The sequence below is a fragment of the Balearica regulorum genome, chromosome 1, assembly GCF_011004875.1.
Source record: "Balearica regulorum gibbericeps isolate bBalReg1 chromosome 1, bBalReg1.pri, whole genome shotgun sequence".
NCBI lineage: Eukaryota > Metazoa > Chordata > Aves > Gruiformes > Gruidae > Balearica > Balearica regulorum.
The window spans coordinates 79,700,926-79,710,052 of NC_046184.1; positions in this window are offsets into that span (position 1 = coordinate 79,700,926).

Below are 9,127 nucleotides of genomic sequence, written 5' to 3' on the forward strand. Positions count from 1 at the left end.
GAAAATCGAGATGAGGATAGTAATTGGAAGAGGTAACGGGCAAAACATTGAACGTAACTTGAGAGTGATATAGTGGTGAAGGGACTAGAGGTAGATTTTGTGTGTAGATTGTCCACTCTTGTTTGGTGTTGTGATAGTGTTGTTTTGATTTTGGTGTGGGGAATTCTTTTTTCTTTTCCTTTGTTGATGTGATTAGTGTTTGAAGTTTTGTGTTGAATGTATATTTTAATGATAATTCTTAAATATGTGATTCACAGAGGCGAGGGGTGGAATGTGTTGGTTTTGCGTGGCAAGGTTTTGGTAGCGGGGGGGCTACAGGGGTGGCTTCTGTGAGAAGCTGCTAGAAGCTTCCCTTGTGTCTGATGAAGCCAATGCCAGCCAGCTCCAAGACAGACCCACCCCTGGCCAAGGCCAAGCCAATCAGCACCTCTGTGATCACATATTTAAGAAGGGAAAAACCAGTTAGAGAGAGCTTTTGCAGCCGGAGAGAGGAGTGAGAAGATGTAAGAAACTCTGCAGACACCCAGGTCAGTGCAGAAGGAGGGGGAGGAGGTGCTCCAGGCGCTGGAGCAGAGATCCCCCTGCAGCTCGTGGTGAAGACCATGGTGAAGCAGGCTGTCCCCCTGCAGCCCATTGAGGGAGGATGAGGGGGTGTAGAGATTCCACCTGCAGCCCGTGGAGGACCCCACGCCGGAGCAGGTGGAGGCACCTGAAGGAGGCTGTGACCCCGTGGGAAGCCCGCGCTGGAGCAAGCTCCTGGCAGGACCTGTGGATCCATGGAGAGACTTCCAAGGCTATTAGATAATATTCTCTTGCCAAAGCCAAATAATATTTTTTAAATGACCAAACCCATCCCTATCCTTTACTGAGAACCACTTGCAGGTCTTGTCATTTTACCCATGTAGAAGTGGAAGCATTAGATTTCCTTTTTTTTTTTTTTTCTTTTTTTAAATGAAGGAGAACCCTTCAAGTCCAGCTTTTCCCCTAGATCTGACAATACACAGAGCGAGAAGGGTGGTGGGAAGGTTCCCAATACTCCACTGGTGAACAAACATGGGAATTTTCCAAACCAATTAAGAGCCAAGAGGTGCAAGAAGACAAATATTGTGGAAACTATGGACATTTCAAAAGACAATCAGTCTTTGCTCTGAGAAAAAAAACAACCCACAAGATTCTTAAAGGTTTCCCAGGGTAAGTGTTTTTCTTGCCGCCCTGCTGTTTTCCCTCCCTCTCAGCAATGGTATATAAGCACCTTGCTTTGTCGAAAGTACTGAGCGTTTGGGAGAGGACAATGCATCCAAAGTGACTCCAGAATAAAACAAGAAAAACCTTTCAGCACAAGGACTTGTGGAGGTGGGGGCAGAACAAAAAGCACGAAGGCCCTGTGAGAGATTGGAGGAGAAGCTGCTTTGAATGCGCCAAGAGAAGGAGCCCTCACCCTTTCTGAGGCTTTCTCGGTGTAGCCGCAAAGCTGCTCTCTGACTTCCAGCCCTGTGAATTTCCACTCCAGCCTTGCTGTTTATAACCAGTACACAAAGCCCTTATCTTCCAAGCACAGCTTTAGATTATAGAGAGGGCATGCTGTCAAGAGAGACTGTCAAGGCTAATGAGCACGGGGTTAAACCAGTGCTGCAGCAATGGGACACTGCTTGAGGAGCTGCGAGGCAGCGAGGCTGGGTTTTCAGCATATCCAGACGCATATTTATATCTGTTTTTTCCCCTCTCCCTGGTTAGCTCCTGTTGCTCTGAAGCTACAGCTTGACCGCCTGATTTCAGCATATCTAGGCAACAATAAAAGTCTTTGGAGCCCGCAGGAACACGGTGCTTGCTGTACCCCGCAGCCACAAGCGCCCGGGAGGACGGCGAAGCGCTGGCACGGACGGGAGGCGCGTGCTTTTAAAAACATTGTGGCTGTAAACTTTTTTTTTTTTTGCTGTGTGTATATCTTCGTGTTTGTCTTTTCGTACGGATACCAGGACTTTCAAGTATTTCAGTTAAACAACCAGGGCAATTCACGTTCTGGCAGCCAATTTTGATAGCAAATGCAAGCGGCTCACATAACCCACGTGGGAACTCATAAAAGCCATGTGCCTCCACGGAGAACACTGAGCTTCTTCCCAGGCCAGTAAAGAAGGAGCACCCCGCTGACATGACACCCACAAGTCCAAGAGGACAACCTTCTGCCCTATGTTTTGACCTTATCCAGCCAGAAAGTGAGAATTTCCATGAAAACTATTGCTTATTCTGCGAAAAAGCCTCCCATTCCTCTGTGCTCTAAGGTTACTGCTTCACAGCACACATTACGAAAGGTAAAGTTGGTAGAGTGGAAAAAAAAAGAGCAACCTGGGAATAAATTAGTCTATCATCACTATAAATGGAAGGCAGCTTAAGACTGTTGAATGTGGAAATCACAAACATCCTGGTACATATTTTTCTGTTCGTATCATACATTCAGATAAATTGAAAGTGATCTTTTGTATCATACTTCCCCCGCCTATCCAATGCAGTCATTTCCTCTAATAAACTTCCTAGTGCTTTGTGTGGTCAAGTGTTAGATGGCCCCCAGGGATGAAGTTTCCACCACTTCCTTGCAAGGCATTGCACATCTCTCCATCAAGGAGATTCTTGATATTCAGTTAAATGTTCCTTTTCTCGGTGCACTCCCATTACTCCTGATTATCCCCCTGCATATAGCCTTAAGTAAATCTGTTTAGCAATTACTTTTCTCTAACACTGGCGACAGTTGCCGCATTCCCTCTTTTTCATCTTTTGACTACTTTATGGAGAAAAATTATGGGATAGCATACTCACAGACAACCTCCCCCCCCGCTTTTTTTTTTTTTTTGGTTGCAGTTCTTGAATCCCCTCCAACATGCCTCTGTCTGCCTAGAAGTGCAGTACCCAGGACTCGGGGCAATATTCCACATGTTCTGCTTTCCCACATGTAAGAGGGTGCCTCCCGTGCACTGCCCACTTCTGCAGCTTGAGAAATGTCACGTCCTATCAGCTAGCCGCTGTCATTCCTAGATCTCCTCAACACTATTTATTCCTGCTGCATATTTGAGTTTCAAGTTTTTTCTCCAGTTTGCATTTTTCCAAGTTGGAACTTGTTTTGTTGTTTTCCAACCATTCTTTAATCTCTCTTGAATTGCTTTGTATCACTTTCCTGTCTATAAGTGTGTTCACAGCCTTTCCCAGTGCCTTTCACTGTTGTGTCTTTCCCTTCTTGTAAAAAAAATTGAAAAGTATATATACACAAACCATCAGAACACCTAGGTACCTGCAATGAATGACTACATTTGCAAGACACACAAGATCTAGCTCTATTCCTCCTCTACTGTTCTGCTTGTTTTCTAAAACTCAACCCACCACTAATGGGCTCACAAACTATTTAAGAGACTGCATCCCAACTGCAAGTCACAGCAGTCATCCATCACCCATGGGTTCCATTCATCCCCACTAAGGCTGCTGTTATAACACTGTGAGGATGCTCATGTTGAAGGAGCTCGTTTCCATAAATTTACAAGACAAAGTTTAGGCATAAAAACTGGGTATTCCCCACAGAACATGTTAAGTCAGCCTGAATTTACCACCGAACCCTGTAGTCTGTGATTACGCCAGCCTGCTGCCAGACCACCACGTTACCACAGTCCAGTCCTGGTGTTGCAGGCTGGCCTTGGCCTCGTGGCCAAGATGACCTTCTGGGGATAATTTGAATGGGGATGGTGTGAATTTGACACCTGACGACAGGAGCTGTGACTCCCCAAAGGAGAGGTGAGTGGCATGGCTGCACAGAGCCTGCACACTAACCTCAGCAGCCTCTGTGCATGCGGGTCTCCTGCGTGCAGAGCTCGCTGCAGCTCCAGTTGTGCAAACCACATGAGGTGAAATCAGACCAGTCTACCTTCCACCACTCTTCTAAAAAAGTGGGTTTATCTCTTAAAACATATAGGCGCCCTCAGTCATGTCACATTCCTTTTGGGATTAGGACTTTGAGGTCTTCTGAGCACCTCTGCCAACAGATGACGCCAACTATTAAAGCATTCGGTGAAGTAGATTGCGCATCTGTTTCTGTTTACTCAAACTAGCTTTACGTTTGGTTCCTGCTAGCAGTGTAGAAGTGGCAGTGCTGAGATGCTAATGAAATACCTGGGTGGCAGGGAGATCCATGTGGCCCCACAGCAGCAGATTTGCAGCGCAGTCCCTTCAGAGCTGCCCCCTGGAACCGCTGCAACCCGCATCCCCAGCAGTGCAGACGTACCCTGCCTCAGCTGAGGCTGGGGGAGGTCCATGGGTAGCTTCAGAGTGGTCCAGGAGAAGCAGCTCAATTTTAGCACTCGCAGCAATCCACTTCCAGTGGAAAATACCTGGATACTCACCCATTTAAGTTAAAACCACTGCCTGAAATAGATCTGTACCTGTGTTGCAGATTACAATAAGAAACCCTGGGTAGGAGAACAAAGTAAGAGTTTTCTGAGTACACGGTTTCAGGGTAGCTGCTTCCCCAGCTGGCAGGCACAGAGGGATTTTTGCTGCTTTGCCTTGCAGTGGCCTATTTGATGAGCACCACTACTCTTAGCTTGCCACCTGCCTTGTCTTTATCACCTGCCAGAGTCCTGTGAACATCACCTTGGCAATTGTTCTTCAGAAGGAAGCACAAAGTAGTGGCTTTATTGATTTTCTTTTTTTTTTCTTTTTTTTTTTTTTTTGTGGTAAGAGAGATCCATGTGTAAAAGAAAGCATCTGAGTAAAACGCATGTACTCCGTTCTGTCTGTCATTAGTGGCGCAAGCCTCGGAGCCTGGAGGAGGCCTGGCTTGGAGGAGGCTCTCATGTTGTGCTTCCTCGTGGCCAGCCAAACAGCGTTTTTTGCAGCAAGATGGCTACCACCAGCAGCAGGTTCAGAAATTACACCACTTTCAGTTCAATTCCACAGGCATGCTGAGAAAAAGGATCCTGAGGATGTAGGATTTATAGGAAAGCAAAATAGGAGCGAGCTTTCTCCTTCCCTCTTTCCCTTTCCCTGGGGGCCACCAGGGCTCTCCTCAGGCTGCTGCCCTTCTGCTGTCCCTGCTTTCACACTTTTTTCTTCTAGGTGATCTCTGCAGTGCAGCTTCAGTGCTTTTTACCCCAGGAGACGAGCATGCCACCCCACAGGGCCTGGGAAAGCCATCCTCGCTGATTGTGAAGCAGTCACATGCTTCTGGGGGACTGGTTTTGTGCTGGAGGTGGAGGTGATTGCTCATTGTGGTGAGTTGACCCTGGCTGGACATCAGGTACCCACCAAGCTGCTCTATCACTTCCCTCCTCAGCAGGATGGGGAGAAAAATAAGATGGAAAAAAACCCCTTGTGGGTCAAGATAAAGGCAGTTTAATAAAGCAAAAGCAAAGGTTGCATGCGGAAGCAAAGGAAAGCAAAAGATTTATTCTCCACTTCCCATCAGCAGGTGATGTCCGGCCACTTCCCAGGAAGCAGGGCTTCAGTACGCATAGCAGTTGCTCTGGAAGACAAACATCGTAAATTAGGAATGCCCCCCCCACCCCCCGCTTCCTCCTCCTCCTTTCTGTTGCTGAGCAGACATCATTTGGTATGGAATATCCCTGTGGTCAGTTGGGGTCAGCTGTCTTGGCTGTGTCCCCTCCCAAGGTCTTGCCCACCCCCAGCCTACTGATGGGGGTGTGGGGGAGAAATGTTGTAGAGACAGCCTTGGTGCTGTGCCAGCCCTGCTCAGCAGTAGCCACACCACCGGTGTGTTACCAACACCTTGCTGGCTGCCAATACACAGCACAGGGCTGTGAAGGCTGCTGTGGGGAAAATGAACTCCATCTCAGCCAGACCCAATACAATCTCCACTCCTTATTCTATACCATTTGCATCATGCTCGGGTCCCACATAATTTAATACATGTGTGTGTGTGTATATACATATGTTCTAACCATTCCCTTGTATTTAATTCTCATTACTGAAATCCCTTCTTACCAACATTTACAACTTAAACTACATACTTAATCATCTTTATACCCAACATACAGATTTATACATTCTCATTACCTACTATCCCCTGTCCTTTAAAGATAGATATTACTCTCCCGTTCCATGGGCTTCCTCTGCTCCTCCAGATGTTCACAAACAGGCTATGACTTGGGCTCCATCTGTCAAGACAGGTATTCAGGACAGGAGAAGCAGTATGTTCGATTGTTGGGCACTGGCACCAGCCTGGTTTCGGTGATTGTTGCACTTGTCTGTGTTTTTGGGAAACTCACTCTTCGTTGGTTCAGGTCATTCCTGCTACATTACTTCCTGCAACATAAAACTCCATCACAGATTATTTTTCCTCCAAGGTTAAATCTCCTTGAGGCACACAGTGGGTCTCCCCATTGTTCTGCATTACCCACCAAATACACCAAGGTCCTTGAGCAAAGACAGTCCCATGAATGGGTTTGCCTTTTCCCATGCTTTTCCCATGGGAGGAGCAATCCGCAATGCCTTTCCCAGCCGCTTCCCTATGTGCACTATGGGGACCTTATCTCCTCCCACAGAATGTTTGGGCAGAGAACCAGGACAGTTAGAAGATCCTCTGGTGTTACCCAACCAAGTGGCTTCTGCTAAATACGCATCACAGTGCTTCCATGCACCCTTGCCCAATGCTCTCAACATAGTCTGTAACAGTCCATTATATGTCTCAATCTTTCCAGAGGCTTGTGGGTGATAGGGGGTGTAAGACAGCTACTCAGTGCTGTGTTGCTTTGCCTAGTTTATGAGGTTATTTCAGAAATGAGTCCCATTATCTGATGCAATTCTTTCTGGGGTACCATGTCACCACAAAATTTGCCTTTCGAGGCCTAGGATGGTGGTTTGGGCAGTGGCATGGCTTACAGGGTATGTTTCTAGCCAACCAGTAGTTGCTTCCACCATAGTATGTTGTGCTTGCCTTGGCGTGTTATGGCAGTGGTCCAATATAGTCAATTTGCCAGGCCTCACCATATCGAAACCCCAGCCACCCCTCTCTGTTCCAGGGAGATTTTACTCGTGTGGCTCACTTGATTGCAGCATGTTTCTCATTCATGAGTGACTTGATGGCCTCCACAGTCAGGTCCACTCCTCGATCATGGGCCCATCTATATGTTGCATCTCTCCCCAGATGTCCCGATGTTTTATAGGCCCATCAAGCTACACATAGCTCACCCTTATGCTCCAGTCCAAGTCCACCCGACCTACTTCAATTTTGGCAGCCTTGTCTACCTGTTCATTGATGTTCTTCAGTAGTGCGGCTTTTGAGCATGTGAGCATCTACATGACATACCTTTAGAGCCATGTTTTCTACCTGGGCAGCGATGTCCTGCCACAATGCAGCAGCCCAGATGGGTTTACTTCTGTGCTGCCAATTGGTCTTCTTTAACCACTTTAGCCACACCCATAGGGCATTTGCCACAAGCCAGGAGTCAGCATAGAGATCGAGTACTGGCCACTTCTCATTCAGCAATCTCTAGGGCTAGTTGGATGGCTTTCATTTCTGCAAACTGAGTTGACTCACCTTCTCCTTCAGTGGCCTCAACAACTTGTCATGTGGGACTCCACACAGCAGCTTTCCACTTCCGATGGTTTCCTACCACACAACAGGATCCATCAGTAAACAAAGCATAATGCCTTTCATCTTCTGATAACTCATTATATGGTGGTGCCTCTTGGGCACAAGCCACCTTCTTCCTCAGGCAGTGCTGCAAAATCTCTGCCTCCTGGGCGGCTGGGTTTTCCCATTTGAGTTTGTTGCTTGATCAACACTACCCACTTACTCCATGTAGCGCTGGTTGCGTGATGTGTAGAGGGGATGTTTCCTTTGAACATCCAGTGTAGCACAGGCAATTGCAGTGCCAAGAGGAGATATGCTTCTGTACCAATAACTTCTGGAGTGGCTCGAACTCCCTCATGTGCTGCTAGTATCTCTTTTTCAGTCAGGGTGTAGTGGGCTTCTGATCCTCGATACCCCTGGCTTCAAAACCCTAATGGTCGACTTCAGGTTTCTCGTGATGTTTTCTGCCAGAGACTCCACGTAAGACCACGCTGCACTGTAGAGTACATTTTGCACAGCTGGTTGTGTCCAAACAGGCCCAAGAGCTACCACACAAGCTATTTCCTGTTTGATATGCTCAAAGGCTTGTTGTTGCTCAAGGCCCAACTCAAAATAGTTCTTCACTCAATAGAGAGGGCTCACAAGCTGACTCTGTCCTGGAACATGCATTCTCCAGAACCCCACAAGGCCTAGGAAAGCTTGTGTTTCTTTCTTGTTAGCTGATGGAGACATAGTTGCTATCATCTTGTGACTACATCCATAGGTACATGACAGCGTCCATCCTGCCATTTTATTCTCCAGAACTGAATCTCCAGTGCAGGTCACTTGACCTTGCTTTTCTTTATGGTGAAACCAGCTTTCAGAAGAATCTGAATGTTCAGAGCCATCACCCTTTTTCAGTGCAGTCAGGATCAGTCCATGACAAATGGTAGGGCTGTGCTTCCGCCCCTGGGGCAGTCAGTTCCAGGTGTATCAGACACCCCTCCACGTGAAAGCAAACTGTGGCTTGCACTCTGCTGCTGAAGTGATTGGGAAAATGCATTGGCAGTGTCAGTTGTAGCATACCACTTGGCTGCTTTTGACTCCAGTTCATATTGGAACTCTAACACATCCGGTACAGCAGCGCTCAGTGGTGGCGTCACTTTGTTCAGGCCACGATAGCCTACTGTTAACCTCTACCCTCCATCAGATTTTTGCAAAGGCCATATGGGACTAATAAAAGGTGTGTGAGTCTTGCTGATGGCTCCTTGGCTCTCCAGTTGATGAATCAGCTCATGGATGGGAGCCAGGGAGTCTTGGTTTGTGCAATATTGCTGCCAGTGCACTGTCCTGGTAGCAACTGGCACCTGCTGTTCTTCAATTCGCAGCAATCCCACAACGAAGGGATCTTCCAAGTGGCCAGGCAGGGTAGATTAGCTGTTTGATCTTCTCTGTGTTCACAAAGGCTACACCAAAAGCCCATTGATACCCCTTTGGGTCCTTGAAGTACCCTCTCCTGAAGCAGTCTATGCCAAGGATATGAGGGGTCTCTGGGCTGGTCACAATGGGGTGCTTTTC